The 27,637-nt window shown below is 38.7% G+C and overlaps 1 long non-coding RNA gene across 2 annotated transcripts; it reads right to left on the reverse strand.

The window, feature by feature from the left end:
• Positions 1–927: 927 nt before the first annotated feature.
• Positions 928–25,968, reverse strand: LOC121902577. 2 transcript variants are annotated; one of them, XR_006097586.1, is made up of 3 exons: positions 25,890–25,968; positions 2,017–2,107; positions 928–1,177 (listed from the first exon to the last, which is right to left on the reverse strand). It is a non-coding gene; the product is annotated as an uncharacterized LOC121902577 (long non-coding RNA). The 2 variants fall into 2 exon arrangements; XR_006097585.1 differs by lacking the exon at positions 25,890–25,968 and adding an exon at positions 3,473–3,533.
• Between the last annotated feature and the right edge of the window lie 1,669 nt (positions 25,969–27,637).

The following is a 27,637-nucleotide window of genomic DNA, read 5'->3' on the forward strand; positions in this document are numbered from 1 at the left end:
GAGACCTCTGAATGTCAATTGACAGGAACACACAAACACACACACACACACACACAGATAGTTCTACCATCTATCTCTCTCAAACACACGCACTATCTCCCTCTTGCTGTTTTTCTCACAAACACAATCATACTGTTGTTCTCCCCTCTCCCACTCTATGCTTATCACTAGCATGTGCTCACACTAACTCCGACACACACACATACACACAAACATATTCTGGATTTCATGGAGTGAAAGGTGCTTGTGCTAACATTCTAATCTACATTCAAACGCCAGCAGCAATTTACCTTAATGTCACCAGCAACATTTTCCTTGCTGCGCGCAAAGACACAAGTCACAAGTCTCAGTGTGGGTGTACAAGCATGCCCCGTGTGTGTGTGTGTGCCCTTTGCAGTAATCCATTCTCCAATGCAGAGTATTTTTAATTAGTCGGGAGAGCCCTGAGAGGAAGGGAGGGTCTCTGGGTGTTCGTCAATTTACAGCACAGACAGTGACATTAAACAAAGCCTCAACATCACACACATGCACACACAGTCACACACATGCCCCTATTGACTGATACCTGCAAACACAATCAACACATGCATATATACACACAAGTAAATAAAAACTCTTGGTGTATGAAGAAACAGCTGCAAACATACAAAGACACATACAAACCATTAAAAACTGCTGTGTGAGCTTTGTCTTAACATGAGTCCAGTTTCTCATCAATGATCACCAAGTGTCCATGTTTGTTGTAGTAGTTTGTGTGCATCGGTGACGATCTGTATATTGAGTTACTGACTTAATAAAACATCCCTTGTTTGTCATTTGGGAGCTGGAGGTGCTCATCATGGCTGGATTCATCCTCTCTATTTTATTAAGGGATTTGTAACCATCACTTGTGGAAAATATGTTTGCCTGCTCATCTGTTGTAATACCAAAGAGGAAACATAAAAACTGTGGTATCAAGAGAATAACTTTCGACTTCAGGGCTTTGTAGTTTATCACTCTTTTCACTATGAATAAACCAAATGCCTCTTTCCATTATTAAGATATTTGTTATACTTTGCCCTCAATAAGCTTTGTCCCCTTTAATGTGTGCTTAGTTATTCAGGCAGTTTAACACTCCTGTAAACAGGAGCTGAGGAACAGAACAGTTTGGCAGATTTATCAAGGGAACAGCGGGAAACTGTGGGGGGAAAAAAAAAGAAAATTATACTGTTGAGCAGATTGTGTAAGTATTAGCTTTATATAATTTGCATAATACATGAGATTATCACAGAGACTGAGATGATATCAAATGGCATATAACTATACCGACAGACAAAAATAGTAAAATAGGTTTGTGAATGTGGATAGGTAAATATTCATGCCTACAACAACTGCTGTTTGCTAAAGTTTGGCAAATTTTTCAGAACACACATATTGACTGAACAGAAACATAGTTGAATAGAAACCTAATAGAAAAGACATTTTCAATGTCAAAGCAACTGAGTAGTGATGACTGCTTTAGATGTGCTCTTACATAGACACCTTACCATTTTACTTAAGTAAAAACACTAGACGAGGACTTATTATCCCTGCTTCTTTTCCCTTTTGTTGCTGTACTGGGATCTGAACTCTCCCTCCAAAGGCTCCTGCACATTAAAACATTCTTATATTTGTATTACTTGAGCAAAATATAGTTGTCATCACTAACTGCATTAACTAATTATGTCACAAAGACAAAACCCAAATAAATCATGTTAAGCAGAGAATGCACGTTTTAGACAGCTACATGCTATTTTCCCACTGCCGTCTTACTCCTACTAGTACTGCTACACTCTCCACCTCTGCAAAGAAAAACCTGCAGTATTTTTTTTTTGCTGTTTACTCTTTATGGCTGTAACATTATTACTACAGACCAAAAGTTTTTTTTAAAAAAAACATCCAACAGCCAAATATCTGCAGTTTCAAGAGTCAGTCGATTGCACTTCCACAATTAATGCTACAGGAATAAATCTTCATATATTTATAATTTTTGTGCACCTTTGGAGCTCCTTTGGCACCTGGCATTTCCTCAAAGCTCTGACTGGTCTTCTCTTCATCATCATGAAGCACTGGTATGAGGTACTTCCTCCTGGCAGAAAGAGTATTCAGGTCTTTATTTTCAACATTATTTCCATGCATACACATCTTCTGCTTTCTTACATAGCATGATAAAGTCTTGATACCAGTCTTGAAATAAAACTTAAAAACAGAATCAACTCAGGAATGGTAGTTGTGATATTATGACATACTGAGGGTGGCCCTGCTAGCATGTTGTTTTTTTTTAGCATGTTTTGTTTTTTAACACTAGCAATGTCCTTTCTTTGAGAACATATCTGTAATTTTACAGCATTTAGCTGCACTTTCCTCCAGAGCATTTCTTCTTTTAATGTGCTCCTTCTCAGCTCCACCTCATGTCATTCTCCAGTTCTCTTTTTTATGTGTAGTCCATTTTTTTGTCCACACTGCTCAGCTGCACACACACAATGCACTGACTGAACAATGTGTTGACGCGTACATGCATGCAACCATGTATAATGACAGGCAGAGATCATACCATTAAGTTAAAAACAGGTGGGGGGGTTGACAGGCTTAAGTTCTGAGTGATTGTAGCTACCCTGTGTTGTTTTCACTTTTGCATTTTTAACACTGGTTGGACACTCAAGGGCAATCAGCTGGCCAGGCCACCTTGAATTCTCCCATTGCTCCCGTATTCACCAATAAGGTGCTATAAATATGCAATGGAGAAACAAAGCTAGTGCTAGCAAGTGTATAGCATGTAACAGCCTTCAAACTGAAATTTGCTGAATACTGAATAACATTAACAAGAAATATTTGTATTGAAACTGAAAGGTGACAGATGATGTCAGAGTTTGGGTAATTTGTATAGGAAAAGATAAAAGCTGGTTGCATCATTATAATTCATGTACATCAAATTCATAAACATTGTAAATACTTCATCACGATCTGTAATGGTCCACCACATTACACACGATAACCACGCAGGGGTTCAGTGAACAAAAAATAACCGTTGTATGGAATTTGCTGCTAAAACATAATATTTGCCTTGAAACTAGAGGTTCTCACAAGTCCAAAATATTTGACTGATCTGAAATAGAAATTTGGAAGACCCACCCAAACCTGACTTGCATAGATTAACTCCAAACCTGAAGAGAGTAGCAGTACATGTGATTTTTCCTGAACTTCAACGTTCGTACCATGGGAACTATATTTTTCTTCTGTAACGAGAGCTGATAGTCCGCTGGGATCCATTCTAGTATTAGACAGTATTTGACACTCATACCTGAGACCCACAACAATAGAAAACAACTTAAAGAGGTTATATTATGTCCCTTTCCCAGTTTAAAATTTTCATTTTCATTGGCTGACTGTTTTCTGAGTGACACTCACCCAAGCCAACCACAGTAATTGACAGCAAAACACAATAGAGACTTACCCTGACGGCGGGCTGCCCCTCCAAGACAAATGCTGAGCATGTAGTTGTCACATCACAACCTGATGGAAGTTCAAACAGCTCATTTAAAGGCACAGTTTCTGAATATGCACTGTGTGCATTTCTCCGTGGACTGAGTGTTTCGCTACTTTCACAGTATTTAACACCTAGAACTACTTTGTAATTAAAAAGGAAATGGAAGTCTCCCTTTCTACAATATGTCCCCTTTAATTAACCTGTTAGACTAAATATAATATGTACTCAGGTTTACTGACTAGGAATTGAGTCGACCTGAGAAGACCTTCACTTGAAACAGATAAAAAAAAAACTGTCTTATGCTTTAACTTTTGTCCAACCTGCTTGAAAGACAAGTTTGAACGCTGCCTACAATCTCACCTCTATGCAATCATAAGTGTTGGATTGTCATTTTCCCAAACCTTGCTGATGTCATAATTGGCAACTTTATGCAACTGACAATCTGACAAGCACCCCTACTTCACAGAGCTAAAAACTGCTAAAGAGGAGAAATTAATGTTATACTCACACTGGTACACATAATAAAACAGATTACAGTATGTTTCCGACTGCTGCATTTCTCTATAACTTTCCACTGTCAAGCATGTAAAGAACAGTTCCTCGCAGATACATTTTGTTTATTTGCAAACATTTGCAAATGAGGAAGAATTCAAACACTTCAAAGTTACAAGTTTAGAAAACTTTTTAAACCTTAATGGAAATCTCACGTTTGCTATGTGTGTGTGTGTGCTCACTGCCACATGCTGTGGGTTCCAGTCCTGTTATTTCAGTGGCCATTAGAGAAATGGTGACCACTTATGGGGCAATACACATACACACACACACACTTTCACAACAGGAAAAGCTCCATACAAAACAGGCACACACACACACAAACACACACATTAAAGCAACACCTACGCATGAGTTCACACACACAGTAGGAACTAAATGTTGTACATTTGCTTCCTGTAGCTGAAGTTCTCTCCTGCAGTACAGCAGCTTGCTGGTTATCCACTGTCCTGTGACTGGAAGGTGACCAGTTTGGGAAAGAGGCAGCGGCTCAAGCGAAACCAGATGCAGCCTCACAGTATGATGTCAAGCACTAAGAATTTGACATAACAAAATGTATGCAGACAATGGACACTGACATGGTAAGACTCTGCTTCAACCCAGATACTTTAAGCTGTTTTCCATGCCAATGTTGCCATGAGGACTATCAAACATACAGTATATATATAAGATATAACATAAATGACAAATTATGCCGTTTGTCCCTGCCTTATGAAACAACCCCAATAAATTCTGATTCTAATTCTGATCTGATGCCCCAATCAGCGAATGACATCGTTTTATTGGTGGCTTCCAAAACACTTACAGATCTGTTGCACAAATGATTCATATGCCTACAGCTGGGGTAGCCAGCCATGTGCCATGGAGGGCCAAAAGATTTTCAGTCAACCCAAGCAAGTTGAATCTATATTTTCCTATTTTTCTGTTTTTCTCACCCAACTCTGCTGTTCCCCTTTTAGTGTCTTTTAGCACATGGTTTTACAGCTCACAACAAGCCACTGTTGTTTTTGGCCTCAGACAGCAGCTCTTTTCAGCAAAAACACACATCTCCAGTACCAAACAGCGGTCAGATAAAGTTAGCAACAAGCTGGTTAACATATTGGAAAACTTAGCAGCTAAACAGCCAGATACTTACCTCTGGAGTTGGGTGGTGAATGAAACAGAGCTAAAAGGAGAGTGAACATTGGATTTGAATTATCAGGTGGACAGAGATAACTCCCAATGAATTCTAATGTGCTCAGTATCTGTTGGATATCAGCTGTAAATAGGCAAGTGATATGGCTAATAACACCATACCATGTTCACCATGTCAACTTCAAAGTTTATACCTTCATATGTCAGTGTTGTGGCCCAGTGGCAAGAAAAATAAAAAATAAAAAATAAAAAATAACAAGAAAAATGTTATTACAGGTTACAGGTTAGAGAAAGATAGTAATTTGGGTTAAAAAAGTATATCCAGTGTTGTTTGAGGACAGTCTCCAGACATCTCATCTACAATGATAGTAGTTTGTATTAACATCTACAAGTAGTTGGACAGCTAGTAGCAAAAAAAAGAGGAAAAAAAGAAAATATTGTGACATAGATATAAAGTAATGAGGATACAGATAAAACAGGCATTTCAGATCATAATCTGACTGTCTGACTGTCTGATCTGACATTGGACAATTTTGGACATTCTGACAATGGTTATTCCTGCAAATAATTTATATCAGTTGATTGATATGATTAAGGACAGTCTTAAATATGTCGAAATTTTTAGGTGAATGTATGACTTCATGCATTTTCATTAAAATTGTTTCTTTGTACATTTTTTTACTTTGTACATATTTTTTAATATATTCAGCAATTCTGGTATTGCTAGGAGCAACTCTTGTTCATAACAAACTTTACTTATTGTCTATTGCACTCATACCATATTGTGTTCAATTATAGTTGCTAGTGCTTATTATTCTGTATTCTATTATTATATCTTTGTATTATATTATTATTATTATTTGAACATTTATTAGTGAAACATTTATTCAGATGTATGTTTGACTGTGATCATTTATGAACTTTGAACACATAGACTTATTACAAAAATTAAGGAAGAGAGACATTTTACAACAGTGTTTCTTAATAGTTCTATAAGGGAAGACAGCTTTCCATATTCTATCACATCCATTTATGGGAATTAAAGATTTGATCAGTGTTTATGGAGATTAAAGAGGTATATTAAATCACACACACTCAATAGTATAGCTCCCCAAAACCATGGAGGAAATCGCACAAACACCACATACATTGTTTCATGAAATCATAATCCATTGGTTTAAACACAATGGTAATCTATGAAGGTAAAGTGAGTTCAATTATGAAATCCCTCAGAAGAATTTGAAAACATGCCACATGCATAATGAATTGGATAACCAGAGAAGGTGACTTACTGACTGCACCAACGGGAAGAAATAGCTTTTGACTTAACACAAAAAACTTAACACATTTACAACAGTCAAAATGTTGGTGAGAAAATTCTGAAAAAAAAATCACACATTATTCTGCTGGTTTCAGGTGTATTGTTGAATATTTTGGTGACATTTGTTCCATTTGAATGAAGACTTGTGAAGATATAGATGTAAATTCATTCTGCATATTTCTCTATATTTTGAGAAATATAGACTTACGGACATCAGGTCTTCGATTAAACATGACTGTAGAGTATGTGGAAAAATTTCTTTCAAATCTGCGCAGATAATTATTAGATATAAACTTTCAACATTTGTGGTGTCCCCTAGTGCCATAATATCTCAGGACTACGCAGTGAGGCTGGGACCTAGCATCTGAACATGTGTAGCAAGTTCGGTTACAATAGCTTAAGCCAATTTTGATTTATGAGTGTTTCTGTAAAATTGAACTTAAAGGCACAGGTTTCAAAATGTATAATTTCAAAACAGTATGGAATATCACAAATCCTAAAAACTACTTTTTCCACTTTGGTCCAGATATGCTATATCCCAAATCTTGTTACAATTGTTCAAAAAAGAAATTGTAAAAAAATTGAAAAAACAGATTTGGATTAAATTCAAGATGGCAGAAAATCTATCATGGTGCAAATGGGTGTGGCTTATATGGATAGATTCATCTGGACCCACAGAATACAGGAAAACAAAACATTTTGTTTCTGAGACTTACAGTTTAAGAGTTAGAGGCCAAAATGTAACGTTTGTTATTATAGCGCCATTATCTGGCCAACCTGCATTATATTTTTTGTCTGAGTCATGGGTGAGATTTCCAATCAATTTATCTTTCAAGTTTGGGAACTGTAGCTCTCATTGTCTCTGAGACCCAGATACTTTTGGGGCAGAAGAAGAATAATCCCATCAGATAAAATAGCTTTGCTGCTTGGATTGCTAAATGATCATGTTAGCTTTATTCATTCTTGTGTGTTGATTATAAATGTGACTGTATATCAACCAAAGCAGACAAAACAGACTACAGTTTGAGCCCAAAATATCAGTATTTTTCCACCCTGGTTGCATGTATCTGGCTTAATCTCTCTTTGCCCTCTCTTTTTCCATGTGTCACTGTGTTTCAGTAAGTATTTAAACTTGTGGTCAGGGGTCACCAACTGCTCTGAAACAGCCCAATTTCTCTCTAGATACATTTGTCTCCTCTCTTTCCTATACTCCCACTCTCATTTTACTGCACTGTGTCCTTGCAGCAGTTTGGGTTTTAATAAGTACTTCCTACTTTCTATTATTTTTTAAATTATCTAATAATGTTATTTCACAAATAACATTATTTCCTCTACATTTAGGGGAACATATGCATTTACCGAACTGCACCGACATTGAATGTTTTTCCAGTCTGGGACAGTTAAAGGACAGGTTATTTCTTCACTCACATTGACTCAAAATGATAAGTTTAACCCAGAGAATGCCCTGAACATTCAGTTCCCATGTGAACTGAGAGGTTGTTATCTTATTGTATATAAACTATTTAGCGTACAGTATGAGATGGGACTGGAAAGTCTTTGGATAATCCAGCTTTAATCAGATTTTTTTTGTAAAGTGATAACAATATTCAGGGTTTAAACGTTACATTTTTCCCCCCACCCCCAAATAACTCTTTTTACCATAATTTTGGTGATTTATTATACATAATATGTACAACAGTGAAGTTTCCTTTAGAATTGGCTGTTTGTCTTTAGTTACTGACATGTAAAGTTGATATATTACAAAAATATACAAAGTATAAAATTAGGCACATATTGGATCAGTAAATGAATGGTGTATAAAGGTAGGTTTCTCCATATTTTGTGTAAAGCCAGATAGTATGGAATACATAGGGAGAAGAGAACAGAATTTATGATAATAACATTTCAGCAACATTTCAACCTAAAATCAGTTACAAAAATCAACATTAAAAACTTCTTTTCGTAGCCTCATAAGTTTCTTTCACTGACATTTTTTTGAGTACCAGTGTTACACCGTATTTTGGGACCCATCAGAGGTCTGATGTCGCTGGTAAGAGGCTAGCGGGCTAAGAGCACAGCCTTCTCCACATGTATTTCAATGAATCACAATGCATTTCATAGGTCACTTGTCTTAAATGGTGACATCTCATAAAACATGCTCACATTGATTGGCTAGTCACTGGCCAATGTTGAACCCTGATATTGAAATTGGAAAGTAATTGTTCCACTGAGAGAAATAATTGCCGTTATGGAATTTTAGGCCATGGACTAATAAAGCCCCCCTTACATTGTGGGATGTTGGGCTGTCCCACACAAAAGTTGACATTTGTGAAGTGTGGTGTTAGTAGCTTCACTCTGAACCACCACTTGCAGTAAATATAATGTCCAAAAAGCTCAGATCTGGGCAAAATCTGAAAATCACATCCATATTGGATCCACACACACACACACACACAGTGAGCAGCATGAGTTTGCCTGTATTTGTACTGCAGTTTTTGTGTGTATGTGTGTGAATGTGTGTGTGTGTGTGCATGTGTGTGAATTACATCCTTATCTTGTCCCAACAATAACCATGTCTCCAACAAGACCTCTCATTCCCACTTTAGGGAAACAGGATTAGTGTACACACACTGACTATCTCTGGCAAGGGTCAACACACACATACATACATACACACACACACACACACACACACACACACACACACTCACACACAAGGAGCAGTCTGAGGCTAATATCGCTGAGCTAAGAGTTCACAGTAGGATATGACTATTAATGTTTTTCATTTTTCTCATCGTGCACAAAAGTAGTTGATAGCATTTTGCTCTGAAGTCAATAAATAGGTGCAATCATTTAACCTTTGGACGTGAACAGTCTTATGTATGAGATATTAGCCAGTTTTCCCATGCTGTGTGCTATCTCCGCCGCATACTGAGATGCAAAACTCCTCTAAAGAATAATAATAGCGCATGATGCAATAGGTTGTGTAGGTGTGATCCTGTGCAGAGACCATTGATTACCTCGGAGGCTAGCACTGCATTTGCACATCACAGATATCTGGGAATAAAATAAATCTTCTGACAGCTGCTTTTAAATGTATGAACAGCAGACTGAGGCAGCAGGAGCCTTGACACGAGGAAAGTGGGCATGTGACCTGAAGGTTTGAAATGTTGGACCTGATAGGAAAACGTGGGAGGGAAGAGTCAATGGTAATGGAGTTTTCTCTCATAACATGTGCTGCTGAAGGGCCCTTGAGCCACATGTATCACCCCCATCTGCTCTAGATGAGCTACTCAGTGGATAAAAGAATAGTCATACCAGGCAGACTCAGTCTACTGGGCCTGGATAAATAAGTACAGAATAAACACACTGTTAAAATGAGAGATGTGGATATTGAAAATGATTTGCTTTTATGCATTAAGATCTGATTTGGTCCTTATTTTGAGTCTAGTTATGAGCCCAAAAAAAGTCAATAAACCTATCCACATTTAAAAATTGAAACATTTCTAAGTGGACTTAAAACAAGCGAATATTTCAACGCAAATGTAAGCAAGACATCACTGTTCTCTTTTCCCCCAGTCAAAGCTTTTTAGTTTTTACCTGAAGGACATTCTTTGAAGCTAGATCTAAGGTGCTGACATGGTAACACACAGGGCCAACTAGCCTGCAGCCCCTCTACCCAAGTGTTCTTTGTATTATCTGTCACTCCGGCTCCTTGTTTCTTCTGTCTCCTCCCTCACATGGTCATCTTGCAGCATTATCTGTGTTTTTGTTCCTGGGTGACTCATTGAACCCTGTCTTCTGCAGCACACAGCGGTTTTTGTAATACATTGTGTTATGCAGGTGTTGGTGGCATATCATGCAGTCTGTGAGGTGCAGTGCAGCTGTCAGAGAGTCCTCAAGCCTCTTTTTACTGACTCAGTTGGATTCTGTCCTACCTACTGTTTGTACTTAAGCCCAAGAGAATGAATCGTATTTCTAAAACCTTTGGCGATAAGATGATATATACCATCAGACAGTAGTATCAGGCAGTTTGGAATGTTGCAAGTCAATAAACTGTACCACTTGATGGAAATACTGGATTTACAGGATTTATGTATCAGTGTGATGAAATAAAAAGGTATTTATTTCAATGGTTTAGTGAAAAATAGACATGCATGTTTGATTATTTTGACTAAAAAGGGCCTCTGACTTAAATTTACCATACCACAATCTATATTCACATACACAATCAATATTTACACTAACAGCCACTCAAGTAGTCTAACTATCATCCAAACTGCAGCAGCAAGTCTTGCCAAACTCTGCAGGAAGCAGGAACAATATCCACAGGCTAACAAGCACTGAGTCTCCTGTTCTCTGGTACACAAACCAATCATGTGAGCCCCAAATCCTTCAGATGGTCTCTTCTGTACTTTTCAGAATATGGGCATTAGTCAGCATGTACAGGAGGTGTCCAGGGCATCGAGTATGTATGAGAGTTGTATTCAGTATCAGCGTAGTCGAGTCAGGTCGATGGGAGTATACAGGTTTGTAGTGCTGAGCATTCTCAGCAGCAAGTGCACACAGCTACGGTAAGCCCTGAGGGCAAAACATGCATCAATCAGACACCAATTACACTGCTTTAAGTTAAAATTTGTCACCCAATACTGATTGAGGTTGTAACACTATTTATAGTTTTTATATTTCCATTTCAATCACTGGCAGTTAGTTTGGTTATATTTAAAAGCCGAGACTCAGACCTGTTACATACTGAATTTGAAAAAAGAATTGTTACAAAAGACTTGTGTGATTTTTTTTTTCCAACATTACCAAATACCTTGTTGTCAAGAATGGTATACATATTATGATATTGGTGGAAAATTCAAGTTTGCTTCCAACTGCTACAGCACACAAATTTTAAGCTATTAGCTCTAATTGCAACATATTTCCCAGTAATGGACAGAAGTTCTGTGTTCCTATCACATTAACTGCATTAAGAGTGAGGTCTGCTTACAGTATAAGTTTGTATTCTTTTGTGAAGGTTATACTTAATGAGATGTGCAAAGTACCCCTGCTTTTGCTCCCTACCTAACTATATAATGCAACAAATATCTGCTGATTTATTGCAGTAAGATGTGCTGAATAATTTCCTATGATAGCTGATTAGCTGTTACTGAACACAAAGTCACATTTAGGAAATAATCACAGACACTCAGCTCAACAAACTCCACTGAAAAATTTGATGTGATCTTAAATTGAAAGCATAAGAGGAAAAATATTGCCATTAACACTAATTAAATTCTACACTAAGGCCAAAGATTTTTATATTTGATTGACATAAATCTAAGAAGTCCACAGCAATGTTAATTCATTAAAGTAAATCACTAATGTAATAGAACCGCTGTATCAGGTGCATGCTGCACTTTTAAAATCACTTTCCTTAATTCTACATTAAATGTAAAAAAAGTTAGTGCGGTATCGGATCAGAAATTAGGGGACAGGATGCAAACATAGGATATGGATGAGTGCACTACAGCCAAAATTGGAGTGGTTTCATCGACAGATGTGAACTCCCAGCTGTCCCCTGGACTGAGCACCGGACAAACAAGCATCAGCAGACAACTCGCTGCTGGATCAATTACTGTATGAAGAGCTCAGGATGATGTTAGACACCATCCAAATTATAGATCCTTACAACTGGGCAAAGCTTGCCTATTTATTTTGCTGTCTGCATGCTCTTTTCAAATCAATATCACATGTTTGTAACAGAGAACTGCAGGTTTCATAAGAGTTTGTGAAATACACAAAGTCTGACCACATGTTGTAGATATAAATTGTTGTTTTTCATTTGTTCATTAACCCAGAACTAGAAGTGAAAGGAAAACAGCATAACGTAGACACAATATTGTCATACAAAAATGTAGTATATGATTAAAATTTAGCAACAAACAGCTTTACAGTCAAAGAGTCTGGTTGTTAATTTGTAAGCTGCATTTATTTTCTCTCTATGTCAAACTATTGAATGTTTCTAGGGTGTGAAAATGTATCTCTCACCCTGTTTAACCAAAGTATAAGTATTTGTATTTTAAAGTGAGACTATGCAGCTGATGAAAGAGGAAATAATATAACCCTTCTCTTAAGAAATCTTAAGTCTAAAACATACCCCTTTGCTGCTACAGCCTCACTTGCTCATCACACTGAAACTAACCAGGAGACATGTTTCCTGCTCATGGTCACGAATGTTTTACTGATTCAGAATAATCTTGGGGAAATGAAGGGAAACCGAAAAAGGCTGCTGTTTAGTAAAACTCATGCAGTGTCTCTTACAAGCATCTTGTAGAAGCAAATCCCCTTTACATTAGAAATGCTAGTATTTTACCCTCAACAGTTACTCAAGTGTGATCTTTTACCACTTCAGCAGTCTCACCCAAGACTCTTTGCTGCTCCTCTTAATACCCCCATTAAAACAAATAAAACCAAGTTGTATTTCTTGTCAAACAATGTAGATATTGTTTCTATTTCAAATTGTATAGAAACTGTATGCGGCAACAGATACTCATGTTTATACATTACAAACCAACTGAAACTGGATTTTTGATAAGTTAAAAAAAACAAACAGATAATGATATTTTGGCCAGTATTCATTTTTCAACACATTTTTTGGTGAATTGTATCTGGGATGTTTTTTCTTTGCTTTTTTTCATTTGGTCTGACCAGTCATGTGTCTGGCTTGGAAATTTGAGCACAGGGCTCCAAGCTGGAGCATGCAGTATTGCAATCAATATCAGTACTGGTGAGTTAGTCATACCAGCTTATGTCAAGAAATCCCAACTATTACGCTAAAGCTTCCTCTTACTCTTGAGTAAATGACACTTAATCTGCATTCAGTTGTTCCTGATTATTGTCGTTGTGCTTCTGCAGATTGTTTGGCAAGTCAACACGAACAGGACACTTAAGCTGGAGTTTGGTGGCATTTAAAAGAACATGAGTAAAAAAGTTTAAAAGAAGCTTAAAAGAAGCTTTTCTCACCCTAATGTCAGCTGAAACACCAGTACCATTAGTGCAGATAACATAACACAATGCCAATTTAGCTTTAGACATTGAGAACGACATCTTTAAAATTCCAAAATAGACAAAAATTATGCAATCACTAGCAGGGGTTGATTGAGTTATTTGGGGGCTCCAGGCAATCCCAGGTATGGGGCTTCCTATTTTCTCTGTTTCTCTAATTAACAATTTTGGTATTGGCAGTGGTAGAAGAAGAACTCAGACCATTTAATCATGGAAGACAATTTATACCACACTGTGAAGTTAAAAGTAGTCCTGCATTCAATCAAGATCAGAAAACCTCTATGAGTCGCTGTGGAGTGCATGGACCAACGATGTATTTTGTCATTAAATTTGGAGGACTTGTTGGATGCATCACACATGCTGTTGCTTTTTTAATGGTGCTGGTAGGTACTGAGATTTAACAGATGAACATAATGTAATTGTACATAGATATAATCTCCCTGGCTGTAAACATTTCACATTGTGGAATTCATAAGGCTTTATTTTAGACTGACAATGTCGAAGATTTATGTTTATTTTTGTACAGCTTTTAATTAGATTTTGTTCTTAGTCCTAAAATCTGCTACTGGGTAGATTTATAAGTGTAAACGTATAGGGAACCTCTAGGCTCAACAGAAATAGTGATTGCATTTTTTTTCCATATCAGTCGATGCCAGTATAAATCACAATATAAATAAAATCTTTATAAAATAACACGATACATTTTTGCCAGCCCAGCCCTACACGCAACACTAGTTTTATGTCACTAAAGATTCCATGTACAACAACACATGTTTATCCTCAGACCTCCAATGTAATACGATGAAAGAATATGCAGCTAAACTATTAAATTGCACTGTTAAGAGTAAGAGAGTAAGTTTTCACTGAAACACATTATAATGCTGGTAATACAACTGACAAGCCATATTTACTCATACACTGCCACACTCAAAATGACTCCTGCTGTCAGAATTAGACAGAATTAAACAGATGGGGAAACTGTGGGCTGAATCATTAAATTTCTTTTATGGTGAGACTTGTAAATGAATTGAGTGCTGACTTTTAATTGCAAACTAGGCTTCATTTGTTTGAAATTAAGATTTTCTTCTTATTTATAACTCCATATACGTGACTTACTCCCACCTCTCTGTCTCCCTGTTGATCTCCTTTATTCTCTCCGTCTTTCTTTTCTGTATGTCTCTAATTCTCCCGCTCTCCTGCCCTCTATAATCCAGCCATCTAGGGATGCTCTGGACAATAAAACTGTCAGGAGTCAATCTCGGCTGATAAACCAGCTCTTCCTGCTTTACAGCGAATGGGGGACACCGCTTCGCTCCCGGTCCATTTCATTGGCTGCGCTCCAGGAAGCATTTGGATCGTGTTTTGTATATCGAATCCTGCTTGAGGGAAATGGGCTTACAGTGCTTGACACACCATGCCAAGTATACAGGCGTGCACAGATGCACGTGATCACATGCACACATATATGCGTGCACAAAGATGTTTGCAGCACTTAGTACTTTATGCCAAGTACACAGCACATGTTTGCTCTCACATATACACTGTGGATCACTTGTGAAGTATCACACAAGCTGGGTATGAAAACTACACTGATTTATGTACAAACACAGAAAGAAATCTCTGTGAAGAAGAAAAAGAAAGTAAAAAGCCAGTGCAGACATTTTTCCAACCGTTTCATGCTCATGCTATCTCTTCATGATCACATGTACCAACTTTGTGTGTGTGTTCAAGTGCCTGAGTGTGATGTGTCTGCATACTTGTATGAGACATTTGGTGTATGTGTGTACTGTGTGTTGTGCTCATTTGTGTGTTGTGCGTGTGTGTGAGAGAGAGAGTGTGTGCATGTCTGTATGTGTGATGGATGTGTCTCATTTTCTCAGTGAGCTGCTCTTGTGGTGCAGGGGATCAAACAGCCATATACACAAACAACAAGGAAAACAAATAAAAAGAATGACCAAAAGAGAGTTATCACAATAACAAAACAGCAAAATCATCATCAGAGGAAATAAAAGCACAAGACTGATGATGGTAAAAATGATCAAATTGACAACAGTGAGCTCTGCATCCAGTCTGTAGCTGGGTATTTACAGCAATAAAAGTTTCTCTGCATATGTTTGTCCAGAAAAAGTGTTGACAAGTTTTGAGAAATATCTAAAACAATAACAGTGGGATTTAAAGGGGCGCTCTACTGATTTCACACATAAATATCAGATTATTGGGAGTAGTACTCAGTGAAAACAGTCGTATAATGTCCTCTGTGGCTCTGTAGGGAGCTTTCCAAAGTGAGAATATAATGCTGATGATGTCATGGTAAGGTCATCTGGGAGACTACATATTTATAATGGAAAGCCTGGATTACAAACTGGGGTTGTGATTTTTGAAAGACTTTCCAGGGAGGGTTTAAATTTATGTGGCCTAGTTGCATTATGGGAAGTGTAGGATCCAGTGTTTATGGAGCTTGACCCCTACCAGGCCCCAAAATTTGTGGTATCTTAACTTCCACTGCACCAGTTTTTAACTCCTTTTTTTATACCATCTCTCCTAAGTTTTGTCGTGCCCCTTTTAAGAATAATTGAACACCCTGATAGGGATGGGTATCATTAGGATTTTATCAATACTACTACTACTGTTTGATACTTGTTATCGTCTGGTTCTTTATCAATACTCTTATGGGTTCTTTTTCATTACTATAGAATTGTCTTTTTTAAAAGGTATTATTTAAAAAAAAAAAGAATAAATTCAGAACAAGACTAGAATTGATTTATATTTTAAATATAACTAATACTTCTTCTAGAGCAGCAACAGTAATGTTTACCACAACAAGACTGTAGCAAGTCTCGCTGCTACTGTGAGTTTCCTCAGCATGCAACACCAGCACGACAGATCAATCACAGAGAACTGCTTTTATTCTCCAATGCATGCATACACTTTAATATAACTACTTAACATAAAGCCATCATGCACCTGTGGTTGCCTGGCTTCTTCTGGTGCATGTGGTCTGGTCTCTGGAGTCACTCAGTCCTACAAAATAATAGTTTCAGGCTTCGCTAAACAATATCTGACAGCCAGCGTGCCGTCTGTCTCTGTGGTGTGCAGCAGTCATCTGAGGTTCAGCACGCTACTGCGTTTGAAAGGGAGACTACAATTAGTCAACGAGCACCAGCTGTGCCAATCAACTCACCTGGCACTGCTTTCATGAACCATCTCTGCACCTCTCTCTCCTGCAGCTGAACACCAACCACACCCACCTCCACAAAGTCATTATATAAATATCTCACTAGAAACAAATGTCAAATGACAGTAAAATAAATATTTCTGACATCAAAATACTGAGTGAAGTTAAGAAAGAATGAAGAAAACACACATCAGTCAGTGTCAGTCATTCATCAGGTCCTCTGTCCTCCTCACTCTGCTGTTGATGTGATTCACTGCTGTGCAGGTAGCGCTGGTAGAGAGGAGGGGCTGGTTTAGGCTAGTCGGGGGCTGCTGTCTCAGCCAGCAGAATTTACAAAATTTGAAGATATATGGCAAACTAAGCTAAACAGTTAGACTACATACAGACAGCTCTGGTTTTAGCTTGTTCATAACAATTCGCTATTAGGGGAACCAGCACACTGTGGTACATGACTTTACACTTTCAAATTGCATGCAGTGCATATGCCAAAGTCCAATACGCCAAACTTTCCCAGGGAAGTGACGTCAATATAATGTGTCTTTTATTTTATAAGGTTATTTTTGGCTTATCATGAGGAGGCGTGTTGGGTGGACGGCTACATAATTGGCAAAAAGCAGCAGGAGAGCACTGTTCAAAACCATGAACTGGGCATCTTCAACTTCACGTCGGGCGCCGGAAATTTATAGCATCATGTTGGGACAGTTGTACAACATTTTATTGTTTTAAACCAAACCATGATCTTTCCCTAACCCTAACCAAGCGGCTTTTGTGCCTAAACCTAACCAACAGCATCAAATGAGACATGAAAAGGTTAAAATGCGGCGTATCACCTGCACGCAAAATTGGACTTTGGTGCATGCACTTGAATGCAGTTTGAAAGGGTAAAGTTATGTTATTTGTACGCAGATTGTGAGACTGGGTTGGTAAAACCGGCAGTGGATGGGAGATTGCAGACAAAGCAGGTGTAAATATGGCTTTTCTACATGTCTATGCTATACAGGTGGTTTAATAAAGTACTCTTATTGGGTTTTTACTCGCGGAGGTTTTATTGCACTTACAGTAATGAGGGTAGTTGTCATCAACTAAAACAACTAAAACATTTTCTTTTACTTCACTTGGTTCACTGTGTCCACCTCTCTGCTCTGATTGCCCACTCCGTGTGTGTGTGTGTGTGTGTCTTTTGCTGACTAATCAGATGTGAAAATAGCAGGAGGAACTCATTCTGAGTGTGCTAATTAGTTTCTTAATCTGCAAGATGAACTTGATGAACTGTTTACAACCTTTTTTTCTTGCTCACCTTTAAAGGCCCCATGAGACGGAAGTTAGAGCATCTTTAGCTTTTGTACTGTGACGCATTTCCCAGTCAAACAGAATATTTGAGCTATGTACAGTTACAAGAGGGATTTAAATCAAATCCTTCCTATTTGATTGGACTACTAAAAAGTGGGCAGGGCTCACAGATTAAGAGTGAGCCTTCTCACCTGTTGTTAGATCAGGAGGAGGATGAGAGAGAGAGATGAATGAATTAGACCTCAGCCACATTGTTTTGGAATTTAAAACAAAGAATGTTCACCCTGCCATGACATGTCATCAGACTGCCTCACTGAGCCCAACCAGTTATAGGTTAGTCGCCGCAGCCCACCTACTACTTTATTATTCCAGCCGCTTAACAGAGCAGTAGGGGGCCCAACCCAGTTCACATGGACATGAACTGGATGAAACCATGACCTAACATTGTAGGGGTCACAGGTCATACAACAGATACCTTGCACACCCCATTCCCTGAGTCATCTTGGATCACAGAAGAATGGAGGCGTATAATCCCCATAGCATACAAATAACTGTTCAGCCTCTAGCTGAATAATTCTGGACCTAAATGAACTCCTTATGTTCTTAGGAACAAAGGAGGAGTTTGGTCTGAGAGTAGCACCACTGTGGTCACCACAAAGCAGCAAACAACTGGGGTGAACCAACAGAGTGCACAATTCACTCACTCTTTTACCTGAGGTCAGCGCAAGTGGCAAAGCTGTCTTGAATGACAACTTCTTCAGAGTGGAGCGTTCCATATGCTCATAGGGATCACTCACTAGGGCCTCGCACACCAACGGCAGATCCCACTGGGGGGCAGAGACACGCATTACTGGCCGTTGTGTCCTAACCCCCTGTAAGAAACATTTCATGAGGGGGTAGGCGAAGACAGGTCTGTTGCCTTTAGGACATCTTGGATGATTCATGGATAATTCACGGGTAAGACAGTCTTTTTTTAATTTCAAACTGAGAGACATAGAGACTGCCTCACCCTGGACCCCAAATGGACCTCTTTGCCAAGTGAGTGTCTGTTAGCAGGACATTACCCAAAATTTAAACACTGTGACAAATTGTCCCCTGGAGTCATTTGAACCAGGTAAAAGGACCAGATAACAACAACACATGGACAGAGAACCTCCTTCTATTATCAAACAGACCAAGCCAGAAACTCTAACTCACCTTCCTCTCCCTGCAAATCTGAGCCAAACCTGAATTTTATCTAAATTAAATGTCTAATCATTATGCAAGTTATGTAATGTTATTTGTCATGTAGATACACGAAGAATGGCATAACTTTAATAGTTATGTGGTAATCTACTTAGGAGATATTAAATGTTGATTTTATTACCTTTTACTACATGTGACAATACTGCCCTCAGGTGTTAAGATTTTGAATTTCTTTATGTGAAGAGTTAATGAATGTTTACATGGAAACTATGAAATTGTATTTTTAAAATCACCAGTTTAACTTTTGATCTATTAACCTCATAGACAATCATATTTTAATAGTCAAATTAGATAAGTAGTTGTATTGAAAGAGTTAATTTTCTGAAGTAACAGGAATGTAAAGATACAATTGAAGAATTTCAGCTGAAAGAGTTGTGTTGAATTTATATTTGAATATGTTTCTGAAAGTAATATAATCGCGTAAGTGTTGCTTGAATGGTGCTATAGTATTAAACGTTTATTTCAGTGCAGATGGTTGGAGAAAATTGAATCAATTAAGGTCGGTTGTCTAGACACCATGAAGTGTTGATATGAAAGTTAATGTTTGATATATTGATAGAAGAATGGACTTATTATAAAACGAATGTATAATGTTGAACTGTTTTTCTGAATGGTTTTACAATATATGGTACACGAAATGTTCAGAGTGACTGAAGTGTGAATTTGCATTTAAAACTCAAAACTTAATCCCCCAGTGTAAGAAAGTTATTTGCCATCTCAAGTCAAAGTAAACCACACCTTAAAAGTCCCTGAAACAAATAAATTGAATATTCATCAGTAATTCGGTGCGAAAACATTAAAACACACCCAAAACTCTGCCTATCCTGTTCAAAATTATTAAAACAACCTCAGAGGAATTTTTCTCTGAGCTGGTCTCCAAACTCATGAGCCAAGACAAATTCTTACTAAGGTGTCTCCTTCCTTAGTTTTTTTTTTTTTTTTAATTAAGTATCTGTGTATTTTATTCTTTTATTGAAACAAGTTTAGTTTGTTTTGTTTTATTTGTAACATTAAATCTTGTGTTTCCACATACAATATTTTATTTTTGAAGTAAATGCCACTGAAGATTTGAGTGTAGTCAGATTAAACTTTATTCGGCATTAAACTCAGCCAACCAAAGCCTGAATCTTCAACTTAAATGCCCGAAGAAGAAAGCAACGCTTTAACTGGATCTCTTTCTGCTTGCTGAGAGCAGTACAGCAAACTGGGAGTTAAGCCGACTTAAAGACTCATTCCCAAGCAGCCTGAAACTGCTTGACTCCTCTTCCCTAGCGGTTCAATACTGCTGTATGACGAAGACTCATCTATAACACAGACCACACTGCACTGCCCAAGCTGTAACTTGCAGCCAACTACCAAAACAACACTGGACCTGCCGAAACGACATCTCTGCAGCAACTCGTCAGCAGTGAGACATAACATGGCTTTGTGGTCAAGGGTTGATGTCCGATAATGTTAAAATTAAAAGATAATTTCTTTAGAGAAGTTGAATTAGCTTTTCCCCTAGCACTCAACACAGCATTAGATGTTGTGTCAGTGCATCCATCTCCCTCCATATTTCCTACAAAAAATAACTAGGGGGGAGCAGTACAGACTTGGTGTCTCCTCTCCTCGTTCTGTGTGTGGGCTCAGGGCATTACTCTCTAAGTAGAAAGTAAAGCCCCGGCCACACTATCATGACACCAAGTGGTGAGCTGTGTATGGCGGTCCCATGCAGTGGGAGACCGTGCTGACACTAAGTAGACATGAGGCGTTCCTGTATGAGGATATAACGCTGTTTGTTCATTATCGTTACCTGAGGAGACGAGCCACGCTGGCCGGTCTGATAAATAATGATACTAGCGAGTGCCGCAAGAGAAAGATCTGCTTTTGAGTGTCGCTATGTTGGGCGGGATGTGTTTCTTTCTCACCACATCACCTCTAACTTAGCGCTCATGGATGAGCTCAGCGCTGAGATCATTGCTCTAGCCTGCGATGCTCCGCAGTCGCAGGAGGGCTGGTGCTGTGGTGTCTCCGTTGAGGTGGTTTGGGAGGTGGCAGAAGTGGCAGAGGCTGACACCCTGCTCTGCCCTGCCTGCATGCTGTCCTCCTTGCTGTGGCATTGCGGCGATGCACCTCATCTACTCTCTGGCTAGCAGAACGTTTGAGTGGCAGATGCAGGTTCAGCTGCACCTTCTCCTCTTCCAGCCTCTTGAAATGCTGAGTCACAGAGAAAATGAACCGGAAGAGCCCAGAGCTATAGGAGCTCCCAGGAGGTCCTCTCTGTCCTTGCTCTGTAGGGCAGTGAGTCCCAGCCACATGTGACATGAGCCTATTGTGGCAAGTGACATCACTCGCCCTGTGGCAGTCGCAACACCCAGAACCAGGTTATTAATTTGACTGATGGTGCGGCCCGGAAAATCAGCCTGTTCTGCTGTGGATGGGGCATCCAGCTGTGTATTAGCTGCAGCAGCACCCAGCATTCCCAGATTGATAGCTGCAGCAGCCAGCTGCGCGCCCAGTTGGAATATTTTCACTTTCCTGCACCCGCGGAATCTGGAGCATCCTGCTCGCTGCCCAGCCAGCCAAATGAGGAAACAGGAGGGCTTCAAGGGCCTCTTCCGGAGGGGCACACTGGGACAGCCTGTCTCCATGTGGCCCTGCACTCCCAGGAATGAAACCAGTCCTGCCGCTGGTGACTTTGTTTTCAGCGACTCCTTCCAGGATGCTTTGACACACTATCAAATGTCCGGGAGAGGAGGCAAAACAAAGGCAGGTTGAGCCAGATGAGCTGGGCTGTAAAAGCCGTCATGAAGCTGGCTGACTGGTTTGGAGGGTATATTTCATGGGGCCTTTAATACAAAGCAACATCCACTTATGACTTTTGTGCATGTCTATCACTTCAGAGCAGTTCAGTTGAAGAGTGATTTCCACTCTCAGACTATTTGTTTATGGGGTCCCAAGGAGATAAAACTATGGAACGTTTTACGAGAAAAAGAAAGAAAAATAAAGCTGAATTTTCTTCTTTTCCTGTTTTCTTCCTTTCATCTTGTGACCCCTTCAAGTCATCATGTGACACCTTCTTGGGGTCCAGACCCCCAGGTTGGGAACCACTGATGTAAAGGAATTGCTCTCAGTATCCTGCGTATGCCTGTAGCCAGTGACACACTGTTTGATGATTTGGTTTTATCCAGTTATTTCTTTAGATGGGAAATGACTCACTGAATAATATCACAGTCTCATTCTGGTACTGGTGCAGTATGGCCACTTTGCAGGAAACACAGTCGCAGAGCCAACTGCTGAGTTTATGTTGTCAGTTCAATGAAATGAAGACATTTATTCTCTCTCAAATATACTGATGTGTTGATGTGAGCACAGCATGCAACGTCTTAATGTGAATTCCAATGGATTTCCAGGCTACGCAGTTTGCTTACTTCTGTATTTTGAATTAGAATCACATTTAAAGACTGAAAACTGCTACTTTTCTTGCAAAAGTCAAACTGTGTATGTAATGCTGGTTCAACTTGCATTATGGGGATATTTATATATTTTCTTTATTATTTTGAAAAACATTTTGAGAGAAACATGTTAAACTGTAACTAAATACACTGTTGTACTTTTTGCATGCTGTACATTATTAATGCATCAAACCTTCTTACAGCTTCAAAACAAATAGACTGCTTATTCCTGACTGTCAATCTTGCACAAGAAATCAATTTTAATTTATTTCAATTGCAGAATGTGACTGAATAAACTTTGAAATTGATAGTATTCTAGTTACTCCACATTTGAAGCAAAGACGTGGAGGCCTTTCTTAAAAAGAGGAGACTGTTGAATGTTAAAACTTGCAGCTGAGACTTTAATTATCATAGCTAAAATTGTGTTCATAGCTGGAGAAAACACATCAAAATTTTTGTGTAACAAAATAGTCTATGCTCAAATGTTAACTTACTAGCTTTTCAGGACTTTTTTTGCATCACACGGTCTTTGTTAATGACTGGAGGAGGATCAGGTGTCATGTGACATTAACAGTATGTAAACAGCATATTTTGTTTGGACATTCCGTATTAGGGCTTTCTCCGAATGTAGCATTTTACAATGAAGACGTGGGATATGCCAATATTATTCGGGTTTTAGGAGCATTCTTTGGACATGTATACAGCGCATTCGCAATATGCATCTCAGTTGGGGTTTTTAACCACACTTTGCAACACACGGCCTGTTTATGGTCAGCTCTGTGTGTTGTAAACAAACCAAGTTGCCAACAGTTTGCATGGCTGGGATAGAGAAGCATGATGGGCTGGTTGTTTAACGCACCCCTGCACAGGCAAAATGACATATGCTGCAGCAGGAAGGGAGACAGAGGAGAGTGGAGAGATATTCAGGACATCTTCTCCACGACGGGGACGGAGGGGTTTGGTTATTATCCTGTTATGCAGACATGGACTGACGCTTGACGACTCGATGTGATGCACCAAAAACACTCAGCAGTGTAGTAAACATCATTGGACAACCTTGGTACTGGGTGTACCTGTAACTATAAATTTATAATATCAGTTATATCAATATCACTTATAAATATCAGGCACAGCAGCTCACTAATGTTTACTTCACTGCCTGCAGAGATCTTGTGATTCCCGTTCCCACTGGAGCACAGGGAAACCCTGAAAACACTGCATGTAGATGGGAATATTAGTGGAATATTCATTTTCATTAGCCATGTAAACAGCTTGGTAGGAATAATGTCTTTTTCAGAATAAGGGCAAAAACCATGGTTGTGATATGATGTTGTCTTCTGACTACAAACATATGTGACGGGAGGGGTTATGTATTCTCAACAGCGATCATTTACATCTTGTCACGGTCATTTTTTAAACAACTAGAGTCTTTCTCTCTTCTTTTTTTTTTTTTACATATTTGATGGACGTCAACATTAAATAAACATGTCTATCAGATGCAGAACATGTAGAAGAGAGAGGGAACTATAAATTATTCACAGCAAACAGAAACCACCATCCGAAAATGAGATGTGAGAGCGTTTTTGTTCTGGCTCTCCTCCCCTCTTTACCTCTCTTTTTCTCTCTAATGCTCTCCCTCTCTTCTGCTCTGTCTCTCTCTCTCTGTTTCTCTCTCTGCCCACTCTCTATCTTTGGAGTACCTGCCAAATTCTCTATGATATTTCCCTTTGAGAGGGATAAAGAGGGAGATGAGAGGGAGGGATGGATGGATGGTGGGAGATTTGGGGAGAGAGCGAGGGCGCAGAGGGACTCCGGGAAGAGGGTGATGGAGCGGGTAGAGAGAGGAGGAGAGGGCAGAGGCAGGTAGGAGAGACAGAGATCCACTGAGGGAAATGGTAAATTAGGGAAAGAATAAAGTGAGGAGTATAGATAGGAAAGGAGAGATGGAAGGAGGAGGCTGGATCAGTATATCAGTCACTTATTTTTTATTATAGGGTCCTGGAAGGGGAAGCAGAGAGAGGAGGAAGAGGCGGACTTTGATTTAAGAATCCTTTTCCAAATGAGCAAATAGATACACACACACACACACACAGTTTTACTTGGTTAATACAGGATTTCCTCTCTCTCATACAGACGTGTCTCATTCTCACACCCACATGCATGTATTTACTCTCATATCGGTTCTGGGTTGATTAAGATGGAAACAGACCTGCAAACAAAATCTTGCAAGAAAGTTAATTCTTGCATGTACCTGACAACAGTTTGTGTGTGCTGTAGCTGCTAATAATGAAGAATCAGAATTCAGTCATAATTTCTATGCCTATAAAGCATACTTTTGTCACAAAAAAATGAAAAATAGATTTTAAAATAATATTAAAAAATGTGTTGCAAAAGATACAATAATAAATCAATTTACATAAGATAAAAGGATTCTGCGCTCATCATCACTCATCACTGTCTTCTTTATGTTCTTTCTTGTCTTGTGTTATCATTGTCTTATTTTTGCAGAGAAAAATTAGTGGAAAAATGTTTTGGTGCTTGAAAGTAAAATAATTAACTTCTTGTGGTTTAATCTTTGTTACGGATCAAATTAACACGAACAGTGAAAGTGTAGAAATATTGACTTCAGGCATACTGCACAGTATTTTTCTCAGTGAGTGTCATGTTTCAGGATGAGAGATAATGTCTGTGTGGGATTTCCTGCTTAATCTAGTGTTTCATAATACTGCAGCCAGTAGCAACCTCACTGTTTTACATTAGGTAATATTTTAACATTTAAAAATAGCATATTCATTTGTCAGATGTCTGAAAATTGTTTAGTATTGTTAAGTTGTAATAATTTTCATAAGTAGAAGTTTACTTTTTTTGAAACAAGAAGGGAAAAAAAAGATTTTTTTTCTTTTTGTATGGCTTTTAAATACAAATACTGTTAGTAACCACAAAGCATACAGTTTTAACAATTATATATTGAGCATTTTGAAAGTAACTCACCTCACCTTGTACATATTTCCTTTTGATTAAAGTGAAATGTGGTCAATAACATTTTTGAATTTCCTGACTGAAAAGTACAATGAAAACAAACCTCAATTAAACATTTAAACGTCAAAGGATTCAAAGGATTTCTGAAGTTATCCATTAATTTAGTGTCACAGAAGCTTTTACATAGTTTCTCTTTACCTGGATGTTCAGGTTGTAAAACTCTGTTGCTCGGGGCTTTGTTTGTACTGCTGCACCAAGGAAAGTCTATCAATCTACAATTAATGCTCTGGAGATAAAATTATGCCTCAGGATTGGGGCAGTGCGATTAACAGGCATATAAACACGCACCCACACACCCACACACCCACACACACACACTGCCACACCTTGACAGCTGGTATCATCAGTACATTCCAGAAAAATTGTGCCTGAGGACAGAGGCTGGGTGCTGGAGGTAAAATTTGTTTTATACATAAATTTTACTCACTGACATTGCAACAGCTGCTTTGTATTCACCTCTCTTCCCTTTCTTTACTTTAGTTCATCTGACTCATGTGTGCTGTTCACAACCTCTCCTGCCACTCCTCACCTGCCCACTAGCCATCATTGTTGAGTCTCCACCTGACCCACCCAGCTGCTCCTTGTTAGCAATCAGCTGTCAGTGGCTCTCTGCCTGATTGTCTGTGTTGCTTTAGTGGTCAAGACTTTAATCTCTTCTGCCTATGTGTGCTTTTTCTAGGGCCTGAACTATGAAGCAAGGTCAACATACCCAGGATATCTTTTTGTTAGCTGGTTTCACTGAACCTAACACTGGCCGTCCAGGTTATCAACTAGCTCAGTCAACTCTGAGTTTTCCAGCTACGAGCATGTTCATGTGAAAGAGGCAGGGTTGTTAATTATGAGCGATATCACCAGAACCATAAATGAAGTACTTTATATGATATAAGATGAAACGGTGATACAAAATACCTGTGGAAAACTTGTTTTAGGGACGACAAAAAGTCATATTCAATGAAGTGAAATGTAAACGAGCTTGTAATCATACAACAGAATAAAAAGATGTGGACACGCTAGAAATAATTTCCAAATATTAAAAGTAGACAATGGCTTAAAATACATGTAGGAATGATTATATATGACTTAAGTATAGAGTGAGTATTTTTTGCTATTTAGTTGGATGATGAAGAAAGCATTCTGAATATGTCACATAAAAAAACTTAAAAGTAATGCCAGACTGTTTCTGCTACCGAAGCAAAGAGTGTAAAAGTAGTTAATGACTGATGAGGTCTATCTGACCCAAATGTTGCATTTATAATCATGGAAGCTAATTAACAGTGTGTAGATTATTTTATAATAAAAGACAATCTTTAATTTTTATTTCCAGTTATCATCACACAGTTGTCTCATGTTATTCTGAGCAGCAGTGATGGACTCAGAGTGTAAAATCATCCACACTGTCAGCTGTCAATTAACTTTGCACAATTAAAATGCTGCTAAAATCATCATTATGTGTTTAGTGTCATAAATATCCGTTTGTTAGAAGCTCTGTTTTAAACTAGAGTGGAAATAGAAAAATAGAAAGATTGGATCAATAAAATGTTTCCACTGACCTATAAAATATATATATTGCTCTTTTTTTACTTGTCACTCTATTGTAAACTCAGGACTTTTGTCCATGACAGGATCCTATCATCTGAAGTTAACCTGCTCCGGAGCAGGTTAGCTGTTCAGCATGAGTTACCATGGTGATGTACACCGGTTACCTCGCTAACCCCAAATCCTGCTTCATAGTACAGGCCTCTGATGACCACCTGCTCTGTTTATCTTCTCATTGCTGACTGACAACCTGCTTTGACTGCACCTGTTCTTCCTCTGCCCCCCCCCCCCCCCCCCCCCCCCCCCCCACACACACACACACACACACACACACACACACACATGCACAC

The sequence above is a fragment of the Thunnus maccoyii genome, chromosome 8 (assembly GCF_910596095.1).
Source record: "Thunnus maccoyii chromosome 8, fThuMac1.1, whole genome shotgun sequence".
In the NCBI taxonomy this organism is placed as follows: domain Eukaryota; kingdom Metazoa; phylum Chordata; class Actinopteri; order Scombriformes; family Scombridae; genus Thunnus; species Thunnus maccoyii.